This window comes from Pyrus communis, chromosome 9 (genome assembly GCF_041283825.1).
Source record: "Pyrus communis isolate YQ-2024b chromosome 9, ASM4128382v1, whole genome shotgun sequence".
In the NCBI taxonomy this organism is placed as follows: domain Eukaryota; kingdom Viridiplantae; phylum Streptophyta; class Magnoliopsida; order Rosales; family Rosaceae; genus Pyrus; species Pyrus communis.
Genome location: NC_142573.1, coordinates 28,220,270 through 28,242,873, shown reverse-complemented (window position 1 = coordinate 28,242,873; position 22,604 = coordinate 28,220,270). Strand labels below are relative to the sequence as shown.

The following is a 22,604-nucleotide window of genomic DNA, read 5'->3' as shown; positions in this document are numbered from 1 at the left end:
ACGTGATCGATTGTAATTATGAAGTTTACGTAATAACTGAAAATTTGTTTGTAATTATGAAGTTTACGTAAACATAGATATCTATGTTTATGTAAACTTCATAATTACAAACAAATTTTCAGTTATAATATTTATTCTAAAAATAATTAAAACCTTAAATAAAATGATATTATATTCCATTCAATTATTTAAAAAACCAAATAGGATTTAAAGCCTAATTAAGTCCAAATACATAACAAATAAAAATAAAAATAAAAAAAACCTTAAATTTAAAACTACTATTTCGATGGTCCTCCATTCCGCTCGACGTCATAACGCCACCGCTTGTAACCTCCCTTCAACGCCACCTCCATAAACTTCATCAACTATTCATTTGTATCATCATCAAGAGTACACTTACACTGTTACACATATATGCAAATAATTAATTCCAACGTATAACAAAAAATTTCACAAAATTAATTATTGATCCATCAACAATATACTTACTAATAATTCATCCATCACCGTCTTCTTCACATTCTCGGGCACATATTTCCAAGAAGAGTAAACTATAGCAATGATCCCTTAACTTTAATCAAATTGGAGCAATGGTCCCTCAACTAAAAATCCATTACCATCAGTCCCTCAACTCATCAAAATGTGTAGTTATGGTCCTTTTTGTGAACTTCGTCAAAATTTTGTCAAAATGAGTTATGTTGGAAGGACCATTGCTACAATTGGGATCCCTCAACTCATCATAACGTGTAGCTATGATCATTTTCGTTGACTTCGTCAAAATTTTGTCAAAATGAGTTATGTTGAAAGGGTCATTATTACAATTGAGTTAAAGTTGAGGAACCATTGCTCTAATTGAGTTAAAGTTGAGGGACCAATGGTAATGGATTTTTAGTTGAGGGACCATAGTTCCACGTTTTGATGAGTTGAGAGATCAGTGGTAATGAATTTTTAGTTGAGGGATCATTGCTCTAATTGAGTTAAAGTTAAAGGACCATTACTCCAATTGAGTTAAAATTAAGAGACCATTGCTACAATTTATTCTTCCAAGAGCACCACTCAGCAGTAAGACGATTATTCTGCATGGCTACACCAATCGTATGCACGAACTCCACATGTTTCCTCAAATCTTACGGGTTGGCGGCAGGCATGCTCTGATCCTTGTTTCTATCCTCCATCCCAACACGAACCGAATTGTGAAGAATAAGGACAGCAGAAGCGCATATTTATAGGAAGGTTAGGGCCTTTGCACAACAAAGGATTTGTCGCGCAAAGACGTGCACTAACTACAATGTAGATTCCTCTAATTCACATGCACTGAACGCTCTGACTCAAAACTGACTGTAACTTGCACGACAAAGCCTTTGTTGTGCAAGTGTTCCTCTGATTCCTATGCGTTGAACACTCTACCCCAAAAACCGAACGAGCTTTGCGCGATGAAGACTTTGTTGTGCAAAGGTTCCGCAGTAAAATCTTTGTTGCACATTTATTTTCCCACCAAAAAAAAATCACCCGCGGTTTTCTTACTAGCTTTGCGTGACAAACATCTGCTTTTCATCGTGCAAAGGCTATAGCGCGACGAAGATATTTTTTTTCTTTGCGCGACAGATTTTGCTTTGTCTTGCAAAATTATGTCACGCAAATATTTTTTCCTACTAGTGTTTATATTGACACTAAATCCTGATGAAGTACATCTTGGTGTGTGAAAAGGTGAAGGCCTAATCAAAGTTGATTATATTGAGTATCCTAACTTATTTTTATAAGCTCATCATGCAAAGTCCCTACCCCAATCAATGGGAGATTTATTCTCGACATGCAAGGACACTCGTGTAGACGTTTGTTAGGCCATTTGGCTTTACACATGCTCTAATACTATGAAGAAAGTTAAGGTTCTACCATAAACCAATTAACAATATAAGGATCAACCTAACTGATTTATAAGCCCATACAAGGTTCTTCCTCCTATCAATGTGAGATTCATTTTCAACAAATCCATGCTGACCGACTCTCTAAATAAGGTTTTGCTGAATGCTTCATTCCCTAAAGCATGTTGATAATATATATGAGAGTTGTTCTTAGTTGTTCCTAGTTTTGATGTGTAGGATTAGTGAGAGCCATAACTATGCAATCTAATTATAATTCCTAAGTTTGCTATTGTTTTCCGGATTTTGTAAGTTACAATTGGATTTATAAGGTTTGAAGCATTTTATCTAGAATTATATTTTGTAACGCCAACGGCCATGAAATTTATTAACCTAATGTTGTGATCGGAGCAAAGCCACATAATCCCCCCAGCCGGGGGGCTGGATGTGCCCCTTTTCAAATTTTCCTGCCCATGTTTTTAAATGATCTTGCTATATTTGTACGAACTTCTGGTATAAAATTTCTAGAACCTTGATGAGGGTGCCCCTATGAATCAAAATTCTGGTTTCACCCCTCGTTGTGATCATAACGAAAGCTTCAATTAAGCCTAATGAATGTTTGTATTCTCACCAAGGACAAGCCCATAAGTTTAAGGCTTATTAATTGATTTTATCCCCTGAAACTGTTATTTAGTCTTACTTTACGCCCTTCAACTGGTTTTATCTCTCTTTACCCCATATATTGCTATTTTCGTATCATTTATTCTCATTTCACCCCATTTTCATCAATTCCGTCAAATATACGTTAAATTAAAGGGTAATATGGATATTTTATTTTTGAGGCAATTCTTTACTTCCAACTTGCCTACTAAACAATCCCAATTCCATTTTCGATAACTCTAATTCAAACTCCTATTTGTCTCCAGTCATTGAATCCAACAACTGAACTACAACTAAGCATCAATCTGCAAGAGAGAGAGATGGGGGGTTTGAATTAGAGTTATAAAAATAGAATTAGGATTGTTATAGTAGGCAAATTGGAGGCAAAGAATTGTGTAAAAAATAAAATGTCCATAGTACCCTTTAATTTAATATTTATTTGATAGAATGAATGAAAATGAGGTGAATTGAGACTAAATGAGACAAAAATGGTAGTTTAATGGGGCAAAGTGAGACAAAACCAATTTCAAGAGGTAAAATGAGACTAAATATCAGTTTCAGGAGGCGAATCAATTATTAAGCCTAAGTTTAAACATTTATCTTAATAATTAGTTAGGTTACCATATGATGCAGTTCATGAACGATAAGTTAATACAATCATCTAAATCTATGATGGTTCATGTGACTTTTCATTTTAAAAGGAACATGATTATGCTCTCTAAATTAGTGGAGAGACATGGAAAAATATATTATTTACTTTATTTGTATTATGGCATGTGGATTATCCATTGAATACTCGATACTTCAAAAATCTCCCTAATTGAAAATATAATAATGTTTTCATTTGTTTTAATTATTTCTCCAGTGAATGTAAGTTATCACCATATTAAAAGAGCTCCACAAGTAAATTTAAGTCGGTCAATTAGTGAATTTTAGATTAATTTAAGAAGAGAATGTTTCCTCATTCCAAAACAAGTGTTTGGCTTGTCGTGTCAAGCGACTCCACGATCAGCAACATCGAGCAATATTTGTTGCCTCTAGTTGAGCATGTTTGCTATCTCCCGTCTCATTCAAACCTTGGCTTGTCATGCATCAAGTGGTATCATAGTGGGCTTTCCACTGCCGGTATAAAAGATAAAATCATGTTACTAATTTTACATTATTAGCTTGCTTCTTTAAATTATAGTTCTCTCTATTTGTGTCACCCAAAAGGTTACATATCATTGGAATGGTCTGTGAATCAATTTTCCAACAAAAAAAAGTATCCCATTCAAAGTTTTTTAAATTTATAGCTCATTTAATTTAGAATGGTGCTATTTATAAATTCATTTTTAGTTCTCATACATCACTTGTTAACTTCTAGCCTTTCATCTTCTACAATTCATTCGATGTTGTGGATGCAAATTTCCGTCTTTTTCTTCTTGGACAAAATTGCACCTACAAAACAATTAACACCTTAGGTCAAGCCCAAGAGCCTCACGCGCAAAGCCGAAGAACCTCCGATGCCAAAGTTTGAATTTAGAAAGAAAAGTGTTTAGAAAGTTTTCCGGAGTTTTGTAAGAGTGTGGAACTAGCCTTTTAGAGAAAAAATGGGGTTCAATATATAGAGCATGGCCGGTCCCCTTTGGAGAAAAGGTGGCCGGCCCTTTGGGGTATTTTTGGTGTGCAATGGGTGATAATTTGTGTAATGGGTGATTAATTGGGTGATTAATAGATTAATTAGGACTTACCATTAATTAGCCTAATTAATTTAATTTATAAGGAAGGTTTTGAAGGTTATGGAATGATTTCCTTGTAGAGGATATGGAGTAAAGATGGATGAGATAAATTGGAACTTGTTACCAATTTTGGGCACTCTTGACTCGGTTGATGGATGATTCTCCACTACTCGCATGTAGGAAACTCGGTGTGTCTCGAGGGTAATTTTGTCCTCTTCACCTAAAAATCCACATGTCGCCTCTTGATTATTTTTGGCTCCACAAATGCCTCCACACCTACTGGGCTGCTCGTAAGAAAGGGCAACAGGTGTAGAGATCTTCTTGCTCTAGGACTGCTTCTTATTTTGATGTAGATTCTCTCTTTAATATGAAATTAGATCATTCTGGGAAAGGGAAATAAATTTCTTTCAAAGCCTATTTAAGTCCACCTTAAGTGGGTTGTTAAATCAACTTTGGAGAGCATTTATCCTACCCTACAAGAAAGAAAAAGCTTAGAGGATATTTGTTCCCTTTCCCCTAGCAATTTTCTACACTTGCTCGTGCAAAGGACCGTCTTTCGTTGCGTTCTTCGTCTTCTTTGCGCCGCATCGATGTAAGAAAAACTTAATTCTCCTTGTCTTCTTCTTGGGAAGTTCTGCCACGGGGCAGCCGTCGGGGTGGTGCAGCACGTCGGCTGGCAGTGGCCAGGAGTCGGCTTGTCATAGGACAAGGCAGTGGTATGGCAGGGGCCATTGCTTGTGTTGCTCAGCTTGATTGAAGCCAAGGATTGGCTCAGCATGGGCCGAGGAAGTGGCGTGGCATGGGAAATGGTTTGGGCTGCTTTGCCAAAAATGAGGAAACTGCTTGAGTTTGATTTCTCAACTGCCGTAGATGGAGCAATCAAGGATAAAGCTGCCAAGATCGAAGCTGCTGAAGATGAAGTGTCGGATGAGTGAACTGCTAAATGCAAAACTGGCTGCTGCCCCCTAACCATTTGCTATCTAGTTGATCTTCAAGCATTCGATCTTGTAAGCTATGTGGCCTTCTTGCACTGGAGAGCTTACCCAAATGGGTGTTAGGGAATTAGTTTACCCTATCGCACTGGAGAGCAATTAGTTTATCCTCTCGCACTGGAAAGTAAACCTATATGGGTGTCAAGGAATTGGTTTACCCTCTTGCACTGGAGAGTAGTTAGTTTATCCTCTCGCACTGGAAAGTAAACCCATATGGGTGTCGAGGAATTGTTTTATCTTCTCGCACTGGTGAGCAATTGGTTTACCCTCTCGCACCGGAGAGTAATTAGTTTACCCTCTTGCGCTGGAAAGCAATTAGTTTACCCTTTTGCACTGGAGAGCAATTAGTTTATCATCTCGTACTAGAGAGTAAACCCATATGGGTGTCGGGGAATTGGTTTACCCTCTCGCACTAGAGAGCATGGAAGTCGTTGTCGTCAGTGCAGCTAAGGAAAGCTGGATTGTTGGGACAATCAAAATAATCCTTAGCCTGCGAGGTCATGTTTGGCGATCTGCTTGAGACTTCGAACTGCTTGTGGACCTCGCGTAAAGGTGCAAACGCAGTGAGCTACTCCTAGAATTATTGTGCCATCATTAGGTGTTTCGTTGTGTGCCTTTTTGAGGCCTGGTTAGTATAAGCCACATGGCAAGATCAGCATGGCTGGGAGCCATAGTGCAAGATCAATGGTTGATGGGAGCCGTGGAGTAGGCAGACGTGGTTGTGAAAGCAGAGATGGGTCTGGCTTGGGCCAGGTTGCAACAAGAGGAATTTTTTGGAGTGTTGAGAATAAGGCATGCCCCCGGTTCTTGGTAATTGGGTTGGTGTGTCTTTCTGGTACTCGTCTGCCCCCGGCGTGCCGTTAGGCTGAGCTGCTAGTTTTGTTTGAACAAAAGAAGTCTTTGTATCTGGTAATCTATATAGGTCTGAACAGAAGAAGTCTTTGTATCCGGTAATCTTTGTGGGGTAGCCATATCTGCTTGATTTTGTCATTGAAAGATGACTCGCTTATGTTGGTCATGTCTCATCGAAGCGCCTTGTCAATAGCTTCATTGCGCGGGAAATCACGCAATCGCTCGTTCAAGAGTATTTCTACTTCTTCCTGAATTTACCTTTGTTGGGGTGGCAGAGCCCTCTGCTGCCCCCGATCGTGACTTGCTGGTCTAGGCTGCTATTCCATGTGTTCGGCTCGTCTATGCCGCGACTGCGGTCGGTGTGGTATGCTCCTAGCAAGAGAGCTAGTAACTCGCAGACTGTTGGTTGAACTTGAGCCGAATTGAGTGACTACTTATCTTCGTCTGCTGTGCTGCCTACTCCGATGTGAGGTGGAGGATGCTCTTTGCAGGCCTTACCGCGAATGAACATTTTGCTTGGAAGGTTGCTCATGTTGATTATCGGAGTGTGGCTTAAATCGTGAGTGTATGTTTGTCCGTGGGCCTAACTAAAAGTGCACGCTCCCCCACGCGCTAAGACGGGAGTATACGTTATCTTGAGGGTCCAATCGGGAGTGTACTCCATTAAAACGCTCGGTTCATGACTGGTCAAGTGGCTGCTTGCCGGGACGTTAGTGGAGAGGTTCGTCTGCCCTTGTCCTTCTTTGGGACACCTTGTCCGGGGCACATTGGATCTCGGTACATTGCAAGAGTTGATTAACCAAGGTTGTCTATTATGCAAGGGCGCTCATTAACTCTATGACTTGTCGAGACAAATGTTGTTCGCCATTTGGATTAGAAGAACTTGGAAGGAATATGCCTCCTTGAGTAATGGAAGTGTGGTAAGCTCCGGGCACGAGATTTGAATTGGGAAATGTCAAATTTGTGGAGAAACATAGTGAAAATGCCTCCGGCTCGACTGTTGGCCGGATGGTTGAGATAGTCTTAGGCCGATTTGGGCTATTTGGAATGACGCGGGAGTAGGCTGGGCCACGATAGTGGGCTGCTCAGAGGGAGCAGGCTGGGCCACGGGAGTGGGCTAGGCCGCGAGAGCAGGCTAGGCTACAAGAGTAAGCTGCTTGGTAGGAGCAGGTTAGGCCACGAGAGTGGGCTGCTCGGCATGTGGCACACGTGAGTGCGAGGCTAGGGCTTGGAGTGACATGTCTTGGGTCATGGCCTGGGTGCCATGAGCCTTGGATGGCACAGCTTGGGCTTGCTTTGGTGGCACGGCTCGGGTCGTGGTAGTGGTGCCACGGACCTTGCCACGGGTGGCCACCGCGGTGGTTCCCATGGTGGAACCTTGTTGTGGTGGTGCCGCTCCTCCTAGGATCACATTTACTCTAGTGGATCGCCGCGGTCCCATTTCTTTTATATTGGAATTTTTACTCATGGAATTTTCTAAATTTCTAGCCATTGTATTTCTCTTTTTCGTTTTATCAAAGAATCTTTGCAAATAAAAAAGTCTAATAATAAGAACGTACGAAAAATACAAGTGGACTAGAAAATAGAGAACAAACCTTTTTATGCGAGAGTCTTCTACGAGTGTGAATTGCAACTCTCAATGAAAGCACTAATTTGTGGATGCAAATTTCCTACTTTTTCTTCTTGGACAAAATTGCACCTGCAAAACAATTAACACCTTAGGTCAAGGCTAAGAGCCTCACGCGCCAACGATGAATGAGGGGGGCTTTGGCCGAAGAACCTCCGATGCCAAAGTTAGAATTTAGAGAGAAAAGTGTTTGGAGAGTTTTTGGGAGTTTTGCAAGAGTGTGAAACTAGCCTTTTAGAGAAAAAATGGGGTTCAATATATAGAGCATGGCCGGTCCCCTTTGGAAAAAAGGTGGCCGGCCCTTTGGTGTATTTTTGGTGTGTAATGGGTGATAATATGTGTAATGGGTGATTAATGGATTAATTAGGAATTAATCCATTAATTAGCCTAATTAATTTAATTTATAAGGAAGGTTTTGAAGGTTATGGAATGATTTCCTTGTAGAGGATATGGAGTAAAGATGGATGAGATAAATTTGAACTTGTTACCTATTTTGCGCACTCTTGACTCGGTTGATGGATAACTCTCCACTACTCGCATGTAGGAAACCCAATGTGTCTCAAGGGTAATTTTGTCCTCTTCACCTAAAAATCCACATGTCGCCTCTTGATTATTGTTGGCTCCACATATGTGATGACTGAAATTGAGAGTGATGTGTGAAAAATAAAAATGGGTGTGTAGATAGCACACCCTTGGTTTAACTTGGATTTTGAAATTGATTTTTTTAATTTCTTTTAAAAAGTTTTAAAATAGTAAATACTTTTTAATATTAGTATTGATATGGCAAGAAGAACAACAATAAGCGGCGAAATTTGAATTTTAGAGAGAAGTGAGATTAAGTTAAGTTTCAGGGGCAGTGCAAAAGATAAGCCAAAATTTATTAGCAAAATACTGAAGGGTGTATGAGTTGTACAAATATCTGCAAAGCGAAATTCCTTTTCAAAGGAGGGGATATACCACCATCTTGCTTCTATGGATAACAGTAAGGTATGTGAAAGCACCTCTAGTTAGATATTTTTGGAAAGAAGATTTGTTTTATTCATAAAGAATTGATCGGAATTTACCTTTAATATATAAACCGTGTCAAGAGGATGGTGTTTTCAACTTTTCATGGTTGCTACCAAAACAACTGGTAACGTTGAAGTGCACATCGTAGAAGTCAATGCTTTGGTAGCTATTGGATTTTGCTGCTTGGAAGGATTCATAATTTTTCAGGATGATAAGATTAATCATTCAACGTGGACTTCAACATTGGAGCACTATGGATTTTCAAAGATATGGCTGCGACCAAGTCATCAAGATGCCAGTCAAATTTGCTTTGTAATTCCCTTGGGCATTGGGTAAAATATCAAGTTTTGAGAAAGCCACAAGCAATGGAATGTCATGGCTCTGGTCGAAAACTTAAATTCAAGCAAAGATTAAAAAGGATTCAAACTCGAGCACGAGTTCTTTATAAGGGGAGGAGTTTGATGCCGTGCGTAAACGATAAGTTAATACAGCTAGCTTAATTCATGACGGTCGGTGTCTTTTCATTTTTTAAAGAACATGATTAAGGTTCTCTTAGTTAGATTGCATACTATAATATGTTATCTTTAGTTTTAATTATCCCTCCTATGAATGTAAGTTACTTCACCATTTAAAGGGCGCCATAGGCAAGTTTAATTTGGTCAATTAGGGAATTGTCAGATTAATCTAAGAAGAGTGTTTCCTCCTTTAAAACAAGTGCTTAGGTGAATCACAAGTCTCTTATCCCCCGTTGCTTTCAAACATTTGGCTCGTCCTATTTGGATACTTTGCTAAAAAATACTTCTGCAATTTTCGGACATTTTCACTCTTTTTTTAATATTTATTTACATAAAAAATTGTGTAAAATACATGAACTTATATGTATTATTGAAAATGTCATGAAAACTAGGTACGTAGGTGTATAATATACATATTGATGTTTTAGAAAACGTATGATCTAATAAAATCATTGAGACGTGTACGAAAAACCTCAAAGTATTTTGAAAACTTAGCAGCTAAAAGGGAAATAACCATCAACTTATTTTCTGTTACAAAACCTGCTTGCCGATATTTTCACTTCAACATCCCTTCCCCGCCACCCACAAACCTTTTTCGACCGCCATCTATGAAACCTTCCGTAACAAAGATACAAACAAAACCTATCGCAACTGCTACTCTGTCGATAGCCACCTCATTTCTACCGCCATCTATGGATGTGGTTGTGGACATCGAAATTTCGGTGAAATGAATGTTGACCAATAATTAAAATTTCAACACTCACGTGTCACATAAATTTTACATGTAGCGTGTGACTCAATGAAAAATCGAAATAAATTGGAAAAGTCATCAAATAGGACACGTGTCATTACTTGGCAGAAATGATTTATTTCATCTGATTATTTAAATCCAAAAATCAAGTTTTGAAATTCTATAAATAGGAAGCCAAGGCATTCATTTAGGGGGAGAAAGAAAGGAAGAAAGAGAGAAAGAAAGGAAGAAAGAAAGAAAGAAAGGAAGAAAGAAAGAAAGAAGGGAATTTACATCACACCAAAACCTTGAAGCCTTGAAACTCTAAAGCTCTCAAGCAAATCCCGAAGGATCAAGAAAACACTCTTCGTTCTTCGTCAAACCCTCCTTCAAGGTCAAGCCCCAACGGCCCTTGAAGAACTTCCGCCGACTCAAGATCAAGCCCCGACGGCCCCTTGAAGAAAGTGTTCATCATCCGTTCGTCCTAAGATCAAGCCCCAACGGCCCTTTGGATCAACAACCTCAACAAATCCACACATCCAATCAGTCTTCAAGATTAGGCCCAAAAGCCCTTGAAGATCCGCTCATCCATCAACCCTCAAGATCAAGCCCCGACGGCCTTTTGAAGAAATCCATACACTCAGTCTTCAAGATTAGGCCCAAAAGCCCTTGAAGATCCGCTCATCCATCAACCCTCAAGATCAAGCTCCGACGGCCCCCTTGAAGAAATCCATACACCCAGTATTCAAGATCAAGCTCAAAAGCCCTCGAAGATCCGTTCATCAACTGTTCATCCCTAGATCAAGCCCCGACGGCCCTTTGGATCAACAGCTCATCCACAAACCTACACCCTACGAAGATAGAATCAGAGGATCAAATTACAAAGAGATTGTAACCCCAAAATCATTAAACACAAAAAGATATTTTGTACACGGTATTCTTGTTTCTTGTTTCAGGAACTTTTCGTGTTTACAAATTTGGCACGCCCAGTGGGACAATCTCTACCTCTCATCTCTATCCTCCAATCATCGAAAAACGCAAATGGCATCAAGAAAGGATCAAGCTGTTCCTGCAATCAAAGCAAAGAACAAGAACATCATCGCCGCAAGTGGTGATATTTCGGGCATCGTAACCCGAAGTAAGGCAAGAGCTCTTTTTGCCGCGGCTTCCGCCCCTGCATTGACTCTGTCAAAGGAACAAGAGCACCTGAGGTACGAGCCTGTGATCACCCTAGCCTCGCTAAAGGCATCAAGGGGGGAAAGCCCGAGGAAATACTCAGAGTCCCTACTCTCCGACGCTGATTCGAGCGGCAGTACAACCATGCAAGTTATGACCACTGGAGCAACTTCAATCGAGGAGCAGCTAGCTCAGATGAATGAAGCAATCGCAAAGCTCACACGGACTGTGGAGGAGAAGGACTTGCAGATTGCCGCACTTGTCAACCAACTAGATGCGCTGCCCGACGTGAAAGTCGACCCAAATATTGGCCTATTAAAGAAAGAAGACGACGAAGAAGAGGAGCCACCAGTGGAGAAAGTTGAAGAGAAGCCAAAGCTAGACCAAGAAACGGCATTCATGGGATCTCTCTCTATCCAGCAGCTACAGGAGATGATCGCAAGCACTGTCAAGACACAGTACGAAGGAAGCTCGCATGACTCCGTACTGTACTCAAAGCCTTACTCCAAGAAGATTGACGCTTTGAAAATGCCAAGGGGTTATCAGCCCCCAAAATTCATGCAGTTCGATGGAAAAGGCAACCCGAAGCAACATGTCGCCCATTTCATTGAAACTTGCAACAATGCTGGGACAGAGGGAGACTACCTCGTCAAACAGTTCGTGCGTTCGCTGAAAAGTAACGCTTTTGACTGGTACACTGACCTCGAACCTGAGTCTATCAACAGTTGGGACCAGCTAGAAAGGGAATTCCTCAACCGTTTCTACAGCACTCGTCGTACTGTAAGCATGCTAGAGCTGACCAGTACGAAACAGTGGAGAGATGAACCTGTCGTCAACTACATAAATAGATGGCGCTCCTTAAGTCTGGATTGCAAAGATCGGCTTTCTGAAACCTCTGCCATTGAGATGTGCGTTCAAGGCATGCACTGGGGGTTACATTACATCCTCCAAGGCATAAAACCAAGAACATTCGAAGAGCTAGCAACTCGTTCCCACGACATGGAGCTGAGTATCGCTAATCATGGGAAAAAGGAGCCAATTACTAACTTCAATAAGGAGAAAGTATTCGCCCCAAATGTAGACAAGACCGGGAAGAAGCCCGCTAAGGAAGCTTTCACCGTCAACACTACCCCCATCAAGACCTCTTCAGCGCCCATCAAGACCTCCTCAGCGCCCATCAAGACCTCCTCAGCGCCCATCAAGATCTCCTCCAAGAAGAAAGCGAAGGAGATAAAGACAAGTGAGCCTTCTCGCACCCAAGACAGATACAAGAGCACCTTGAGAGAGTTGGAACAGAAAACGTACCCTTTTCCTGACTCTGACATAGCTGCCATGTTAGATGACTTGCTGGAAAAAAAGGTGATTGAGCTACCCGAATGCAAGCGTCCTGAAGAAATGAATCGCACAAACGATCCTAGGTACTGCAAGTATCATCGTATTGTGAGCCATCCTGTTGGCAAGTGCTTCGTTCTCAAAGAACTCATCATGAAGCTAGCACAACAAGGGCAAATTGAGCTCGACCTTGAGGACACGGCCGCAACGCATACCACTACAATTGCGTTTGGATCGTTTAATCCTGTGCCTCTCCAAATGACACCTGACCGTTCCCGTGAATGCTTAAGTTGCACGGCACCTCCTACACAACCATCACTGGAGAGAAGCGACCAAGATACACATGCTGATGATGAAGAAGGATGGATATTGGTAACCTACAAAAAGACAAGGAAACCAAGACCACAAGTCATACAGCCAAAGGTGGAACAAAGAAGAAATCACCACGGCCGCAACAATGCGAAGCCTAAAAGAAACATAAAGCATAATAAAACAACATATGCTAGGGAACCTATGGAGCAGGAGCCACGCATTCCCGTTTCCTTGCGTGAGTACTTCCCGAATGACTTTTTCCAACAGTGCACTACCGTGGCCTGTCACATGGTTGAAGTAGAAATAGAAGAGCCCTCAAAAGGCAAAGCTATTGCCACTGAGGTAGAAAAGACCCTTACACCTGGAGAAGGTCTGCCAACACACTTTAGCATCGAGGAAGCGCTACCATTGCCAAAAAAGATGCGAAGAGCACTAGCAGCAGTCTTGGCAGGTCCCGACGACCACGAAGTGCAAGAAAGTAACGACGAAGGCTCGAAGCTTCAGCCACATGAATGTGCCACATGTTGTGCCACCCATGACGTAATTAACTTCACTGACGAAGACCTACTGTTGGGATCAAAGCCTCACAACCGTCCTCTCTTCGTCTCCGGGTACATAAAGGAATACAAAGTCAACCGCATGCTTGTGGATGGTGGGTCAGCCATAAACATCATGCCAAAATCAACAATGACCATAATCGGCATCAAGGTGAATGAACTATCCCTGAGCCGTCTGCTGATCCAGGGTTTTAACCAAGGAGGACAAAGGGCGATAGGTATGATCCGAGTAGAGATGACCATGGGAGAGCTCAAATCAAGCACGATATTCCACGTGATTGATGCAAGAACTTCCTATAGCTTGCTCTTAGGAAGACCTTGGATCCACGCAAATGGGGTAGTGCCGTCCACCCTTCACCAATGCCTAAAATTTTACCGAGAAGGAGTGAAGGTGATCCAAGGTGATACCAAGCCATTCACCGAAGCCGAATCACACTTTGCAGATGCCAAGTTTTACATGGATGAAGAGACGGTACCCGAAGCCCTTCCGGAAGAGATCAAATCCACGGGCAGAGCAGCACCTAAAAAGCAGGAGTGGCAAGCCATGCCTAAAAAACAAAAAGAGCAGGCCGGGCCATCTTCAAGCAAAGATGATGACGAGTTTGCTAAACCTGCAACAACCAAAGGGAGTAGGATGCCGTCAGAAGGACCGAACGCACCCATATTCCGGTATATCCCGATGTCAAGAAGAAAGAATGGTCAATCTCCATTCGAAACTAGAAAAGCCGACACACAGTGGCACACGGATAACGTGAAGTTGCTCAAGACGAATGCAGTTTTGCCTCTGACACAGCTAGGGGGTGCTAAGGCCGCAAGACTACCACAAGGCTTCATAAAAGCTCTACCAAAGAAGGTGGAATCAAGCTTTCTTCCAACCAAGAGGACCGAGGAAGGTTTTGACCCTAACGCCTACAAACTCATGTCAAAAGCCGGGTACGACTTCGCTTCTTCTGCGGTGGCTGGAAAGAAGGTTTCAAACACTGTCAATGACGAAGAACGTAACCTCACCAAAACTCAAAAGAAGTTGAAGGAGCATGGTTACGGAGTTGACAACAACAAAGCCGGACTTGGTTTCACACCAAATGCACCTGTGATGATTTCAAGCCAAGCGAAAAACACTAGCACTCAATATGTCAGCATGAGCATTGAACAAGACCAAGAAGAGCCTAAACCCTCCCCTCGGACGTCGGTCTTCGATAGGATGAGCCAGTCAAGCTCCAGAACTTCAGTGCTTAATCGCATTGGTGGTCAAGACCGAACCTCTGTCTTCAAGAGGCTTAACGCGCCGACATCCCAAAGCTCTGTTTTTGAAAGGTTGTTAAAGCCTAAGAAACAAAGCAACACAGTTATCTCTCCTCTGCGACGATCAGCTTCAGAAAGGTTTGAAGATAATGGGAAGCCTTTTGGAAAAAGGAAGACAACACTAAAGGAAGAAAAGCTCAATGGGTTAGGAGAAAAGGACGACGTTCGAAGCTTGATTCCTTCAAGGATGAAGCGCCAAGCAATCCTAGAGGTTGACACAAAAGGACCACTAAAGGTAAGGAGGCGCATCATCGTCCACACTGGCAAATCTTCATGCCAACAAACCCAAGAGAACGGCACTGAAGATGAAATCCCTAAGAAAGATGTCACTTCTGGCTCTTTCGACTCAAAGTCTTCACCTCAACCGCTGGGGGCATGTTCCAAAACCATGTCAGTCAAGTCAAGTGAAGATGAAGGATGGATTCAGGTCACTCCGAAGAAGCTGCACGAGAAACATATGTCTTGTCCACAAGTTCACCAATCGGAAAGGGGGCAAAGCAGCTACCGTCAACCTTCAAAGCTACATGAAAATGTTGAGGATGATGAAATTACAACACAAAGATCGTTCATGCGGGATCTTTTCTTCCTCGAAGATGTCTTCAATTTCTCGATCAAGGCTCCTTGTTATGAAGATTGTGAGGAATGCATTTCGAAGATCGCTTCGAAGAAATTGGACAAGCAGCAACCATCTTGTCCACAAGTTTATCAGTCGAAAAGGGGGCAAAACAGCTCCTGTCAACCTCCAGAACAATGTGAAAGTATTGGAGATAATGAAATTTCGACACAAAGATCGTCCATCCCCATCACAATGTGCGACCTCTTCCCAGAAGACTTCTTCAATTACCCGGTCAAGGCTCCTTCCTATGAAGATTGCGAGGAACGCCTCTCCCAGAACACCAGACAATCCTTATGCCGACAAGCCCGAGAAGACAGCACCGAAGAGGAGATCCAAGATGTTTTCCACGTCACGGTTCAAGAAGGTAAAGAAGACGAAATCCCCGAGGAAGATGTCACTGCTGCACCACCACAGCTCGAAGATGGGGGACAAGCCACAATTGATGATCTCAAGGAACTCAACTTAGGTACAAGCAAGGAACCAAAGCCTATCTTCGTAAGTGCATTATTAAGTACAGACGAGATAGAGGAGTATTATCAGCTGTTGTTAGAGTACAAAGACGTCTTTGCCTGGACCTACAAAGAAATGCCCGGCCTGGACCCTATCATCGCTGTTCATCATCTTGCGGTCAGGCCTGGAACACGGCCGATAAAGCAAACTCAAAGACGCTATCGATCTGAGCTTATCCCACAAATCGAGGTCGAGATCGACAAGCTAATCGAAGCAGGCTTTATTCGAGAAGTGCAATACCCCAAGTGGATCTCCAACATCGTCATTGTCCTTAAAAAATCAGGACAAATACGTGTTTGCGTAGACTTCCGGGACCTCAACGATGCTTGCCCAAAGGATGACTTCCCCTTGCCAATCATTGAAATCATGGTGGATGCAACCACTGGCCATGAGGCATTATCATTCATGGATGGCTCTTCTGGATACAATCAAATTCGCATGGCCCTCGAAGACGAGGAACTAACAGCCTTTCGTACTCCAAAAGGTATCTACTGCTACAAGGTAATGCCCTTTGGTCTAAAGAACGCTGGAGCTACGTATCAACGCGCAATGCAGAAAATCTTCAATGACATGCTACACAAAAACGTAGAATGTTACGTAGATGATGTGGTGGTTAAGACGAAGAAAAGATCAGAACACTTGAAGGATCTGCGAATAGTGTTCGAAAGGCTGCGAAAATACAACCTCAAGATGAACCCGTTAAAGTGTGCGTTTGGCGTCACCTCTGGAAAATTCCTCGGCTTCATCGTCAAGCACCGTGGTATTGAAGTAGACCAATCAAAGATCAAGGCTATTCAAAGCATGCCCGAGCCAAGAAACCTGCACGAGCTGAAAAGTCTACAAGGACGGCTAGCCTTCATCAGACGCTTCATCTCCAACCTCGCAGGGCGTTGTCAACCGTTTAGTCGCCTTATGAAGAAAGATGTTCCATTCGTGTGGGACAAAGCATGCCATAATGCTTTTGAAAGCATAAAGAAATATTTGTCAAGTCCACCTGTCCTGGGGGCACCTGTGCCCGGGAAACCACTCATATTGTATATTGCTGCTCAGGAAAGTTCAATCGGAGCACTCTTGGCGCAAGAGAATGAATCCCAAAGAGAAGGAGCACTTTACTACCTCAGTCGAACTCTCACCGGCGCTGAGTTGAACTATTCCCCAATAGAAAAGATGTGCCTCGCTTTGGTGTTTGCCATTCAGAAACTCAGACATTACATGCATGCTTACACCATCCACTTGGTTGCTAAAGCCGACCCTGTCAAATACGTTATGACTAAGCCAGTCTTGACAGGGCGACTCGCTAAATGGGCTTTGCTTCTTAATCAATATGAGATCATCTACGTCCCAGCTAAAGCCGTCAAGGGACAAGCGCTAGCAGACTTCCTTGCCGATCATCCAATCCCGGCTGATTGGAAAATCTCAGACGACTTGCCTGACGAGGAGGTGTTCTACATCGACATCTTCCCGACATGGACGATGTTCTTCGACGGATCCGCACGAGCAGACGGAGCGGGGGCAGGAGTAGTATTTATGTCACCACAAAGGCACATACTACCTTACTCCTTCCAACTGAATGAGCTATGCTCCAACAATGTTGCTGAGTACCAAGCATTGATCATCGGGCTCCAAATGGCGATCAACATGGAAATCACAGCTCTTGAGGTATATGGCGATTCCAAGCTCATAATCAATCAACTCTTAACTGAATATGAGGTGAGGAAAGATGATCTCGTCCCATACTTCCGGCTAGCGACCCAACTGCTACAAAGGTTCGAAGCTGTGACACTAGAACATGTGCCAAGAAAGGAAAATCAAATGGCAGACGCTCTCGCCAATCTAGCCTCAAGTATGACACTAGGAAAAGATGAAGTTGCAGACGTGCCAGTTTGCCAAAGATGGGTGATTCCGCTCGTTAATGAAATGTCACTAGATGATACAAATGTCATCTCAGTACTTCCAGTCGATACTGAAGAGTGGAGACAGCCGCTGATCGACTACTTAGAGCACGGAAAGCTTCCCGATGATCTTAGACACCGTTCCGAAATACGTCGACGAGCACCTCGCTTCCTTTACTACAAAGGAACACTCTACCGACGCTCTTTTGAAGGACTGCTCCTGAGATGCCTAGGTGAGGAAGAAGTTAATCAAGCCATGGAAGAAGCACATTCAGGTGTGTGTGGGGCACATCAATCTGGACCAAAGCTACATTTCCAGCTTAAAAGAATGGGTTACTACTGGCCGAGCATGGTGAAGGACTGCCTGGAACACGCCAAAAGGTGCCAAGCCTGCCAATTCCACGCCAACTTCATACATCAACCGCCTGAACCATTACACCCTACAGTTGCTTCATGGCCATTCGACGCATGGGGATTGGACGTTGTAGGACCAATTACGCCAAAGTCATCTGCAGGGGAAGCTTACATCCTAGCTGCAACAGATTACTTCTCCAAGTGGGCTGAAGCCATACCTTTAAGGGAAGTAAAAAAGGAAACTGTTGTTCGTTTCATCAAGGAGCATATCATCCACCGATATGGGGTGCCTCGCTACATTATCACGGACAATGGAAAGCAGTTTTCCAACCGACTCGTGGATGAGCTTTGCGACAAATACAAGTTCAAGCAGCACAAGTCTTCCATGTATCATGCTCCGGCCAACGGCCTCGCAGAAGCATTCAACAAGACGCTGTGCAACCTCCTGAAAAAGGTAATCGGCCGAACAAAGAGAGACTGGCATGAAAGAATAAGTGAAGCACTTTGGGCATATAGGACTACACATAGGACTCCTACCCAAGCTACACCTTATTCTCTCGTATATGGCGTAGAAGCTGTTCTACCGCTTGAAAGTCAAATCCCCTCACTAAGGATGGCTATACAAGAAGGCTTGACTGATGAAGAAAATGCAAAGTTGCGCCTTCAGGAGTTGGAAGCGCTGGATGAGAGAAGGCTCGAAGCTCAACAACACTTGGAATGCTACCAAGCACGGTTAGCCAAGGCATTCAACAAGAAAGTCCGCCCAAGGTCTTTCCAAGCCGGAGATCTCGTGCTGGCATTGCGTAGGCCTATCATTACAACCCATAAGACAAAAAGCAAGTTCACATCAAAATGGGATGGACCCTACGTAATACAAGAGATTTACACCAATGGCGCCTACTTAATCACGGCAGAAGACGGGTTGAAGATCGGCCCCATCAACGGCAGATTTTTGAAGCGCTACTACCCCTAAAGCAAACGCGCCACGCTCCTGGCCCGCAAGAGCATAAACTGTGTACGGCAAAATCATCATAAAAAACCATCACTCATTTGAACTACGTCATGACTTGATCCCTCCTCAACCAAGGGTACGTAGGCAACTTGAAACTTCAAAACTTCAAGTACAGTCACATCTCAAAAAAAAAAAAAAAAAAAAAAAAAAAAAAAAAAAAAAAAAACGCTTTGAAGAATAAAGAGCAAATTCAAGAATGCAAACATTTTATTTCTTTGAAGGAAAAAGTCTGATTACAAAAGAAAAAGGGCGGAAGACACTACTTGAAAACTATGTCCCTAAAACTAAGGAGGCGGTCTTCAAGCAAGCCTTCCAAAGCCTTCAAAGTCTCTACCTCAGTGAGAGACAGGATGGGCAACTCTATAGCCATGTCTTTCTCTTGTTCTAGGCGTGAAATCTCCTCTTGGCATTGAGAAAGTGTAGCTCCCTGCTCCCCGAGAACACTTTCAAGTTTTGATGCCTCGATGCCAAGCTGTTCTTGTTCTCGCATCAACGTATCTAGATGTACCCGGACAGAAGCTAAAGAAGTCTCTGTAGATTGATAATCTCCCGAAGCAGCTTGCTGAGAAGACCGGGCTTGGGTTAGTGACAAGTCTATTGCAGCAAGTTGGTGAGCTCTAACATCTGGACTCAACTTCTTCGAGGAAATAACACGCAAGGAAGAATACTCAGTTGAGGCGGCCATAATTTCGGCGATCTTGATCTTCAAGGATGAAGAATCAATGTTAAGATTGTCAATTGCAGAAATAAGTTTCGACAAGTCCTCTTTAAGCAACGCAAGGTCCTCCGACGGGCATTTCAAAATCCTCCCCTCAATATGGCTCTTGATATCCATTGCCGCACGAAGATTGATGCGATGAATAAGCTGCTCAGTACCACTAAGGTTTGGCCCTCTCAGAGAGATCTCAGAGCTAGCTGGCAAAGGTGTAGAATGCATGACGGGATCTTGCATGCCTCCACCTACACACGGCAAACTTGGGAAACTTGACGAACTTGGGATAAGCTCTGTACCAGGTGGATCCCCAATCTCCTCGCCTGTGGGTAGGTCGCCTCCAAATAGCATCTCCGTATAAGAATAAATACCTGTGGTCGCCAAGTCAAAAGAACAAGAAGGCCCAACCTAAAGAAAACAAAGAAAGCTGTTAGAAACAAAAGCTAGAACAATGAAAGCAGAAGAAGTCATAAGAGAGAAGAAGATGCATACGTCTTTCTCAAACGACACACTACCATCGAGTTGAGGGAGCCTAAACACTTCTTTCTTCTTATGACGAAAATTGACATCGCTATCAGCCTGAGCGCCTTCAAGACGTCGCTTGTTTAAAACTTGTTGACCCTGCCGCAAAACAAGTCCATCTTCGTGCGAATCAACTTCATCACCGGCCTCTTCAGATACATCCAGATGTTGAGAAGACAAGCGTGGGCATTGAGGGACTAAAACCACTGGTCTATCTTGCAAAGTAGCAGCACTCGCGCAATCAAAAGATATCAGTTGTGTAGGAACCACAGAACACCCCTCCTTCAATACATTGAGGTGTGAATGAGAAGAATTGGTACCACTTGCCATCCCCGAATTCTCATAATATACCTTTGACCACCAACTTATGTAAGCACGGGTTACTGGACTACTCTTGAACTCGTCTTTTGCCGGCAGGGTGATAGAAGCATTTGTACATGCACGGGTACAAGACTCCCAATGCATATACACGGCTTGCAAGGAGTCTAATTGGTTTTTTTCCTTCAGCTTGCCTGGCACATGTTGGACAAAACCAAATTGCCTGCTGAAACGGTGGGGACTATACGGCTGAACAATGCATCGATCTTCTTGCCGCAAAGAAACATACCCTGAGCGAAGACTTACAAGGTAAGATAAGTCTGAGAAGCGAAGATGCGAATCGTCCATGATGCCTCGCCGCACCGAGCCAACTCTCGCCAGATAGTCCATCTTCAAGCCTTCGCAGCTTCTAAACAGTGCTTGCGCCTGGGAATCATCGAGGCTCTTCGAAGAAAGCACGCCAGAATGCTTCGTCATCAAAGGCCCTGACTTGTTTAGAGTTGAAGAAAAAAAAATGAGTACCGAAGTACTCACCCAACCAACCATACACATAATGGTAGGGAAGAACCGCGGCACGATCTTCAATGTTTGCTGAGTTCGAAACAACACTCAAGCCATTATAAATATTGGCCAAAACCGGGATAGCAAGACTGAAAGATTCACCTGCAGCCATCTTGCTAGCAACTTTGAAAACCCCAGGACGAACAAAGTTGACGTCGCCGATTGGAAAAACAAACTTACAAAGCCAACAAGCTAAGAAAGCAGCTAGGTAAGATTCTTCCACATGCTCTGATGCTATGCCAAGGTCCTCAAACGCTCTCAACTCGGCAGGGGAACGGCGCCTAGCTGAACCAATGGCACCAGATGGATATGAGTCTCCCTTTGGCTTAGTGGTTTTGTTGCAACTTCTTCTCTTCGAGGACTTCTTGTACCTTGTGTCCTCCCAATACCAGAAGCGGATCCATGAAGAAATCTTCACGCCTGATTTACTTCGAGCATCTTGGAAAAGCTTGTGATATGCCCAAAATAAACAGCGACAACTCGCAGGCAATCCTCGGGTATTGCAGAGAGAAAGTTCCTCCGCACTAGGAACGACCTCGTCATAAAACTTACCTTGGATTGGCAATCCCCCTATCTTGTGGAGATCCCAAAGTGAAATTGACATCTCTCCTTGAGCTGTATGAAGCGTGTTAGTCGCTGAACACCAATGCTCGAAGAACGCATGAAGGACAGAATGATGGAGATCATAACTAAACAAAGATGCGTACACGGCATGGTAAAGGCCCATGCTAGTAAGCACATGTTTAGATCGGCCCAAGACATCTTCAAGCCACTCCCAATAAGACTCATCAAAAACAGCTTCTCCGGTAGTCGACAAGGCATCATTCCAAGCCATAGCTCCGCTGCGGATGTGATCTCCGAGAAGCTTAAACGAAGCCGGATGACTGTCATGAGCATGGTGTGAAGGGTTCAAGATAAGAATCCCCGGTGTGCACGCCTCCCTCTTCGTATTTGATCGAACAAAGTTTGCCACCTTCCAAGATACTTCAGAAGACCACGACTTAATATGCATGGAGTTGTCTTTTGTAGGAAGAGCAAGCGCCTTAAGGCCAGTCAGTGGGGCGTAAATCTTCAGAGTTGTTCCCCTATCTTGCGAATCATTTTCCTTCGCAAGAATGGTAATGGTGTTGCTCTTAAAACATTTGAAAAATACCATGACCGCAAAAAAAAAAAAAAAAAAAAAAAAAAAAAAAAAAAAAACAGCCACAAAACTTGAACAGCAGGACAACAGACAGTGCAATGGTGTGCAGCGATGACGGTGCAGCAAGCAGCAACAAGAGGCACAACAACGTCACCACCGAGGAAAATTATGATCAAAAGGCACTACACAGCATAAACTCGCTGCAGTCTTTTGCATAACCCCACACGGTAAAAGTGACACACTGCAACAAGCTCCAAGCAGCGGCAAGAGGCACGGCAACGTCACTACCAAGGGAAGACTGTGACCAAAAGGCATTACACAGCAAA

General features: G+C 43.2%; 1 pseudogene; it reads right to left on the bottom strand.

The window, feature by feature from the left end:
* Positions 1-278: 278 nt before the first annotated feature.
* On the bottom strand, positions 279-22,293 carry LOC148694535 (uncharacterized; annotated as a pseudogene).
* Between the last annotated feature and the right edge of the window lie 311 nt (positions 22,294-22,604).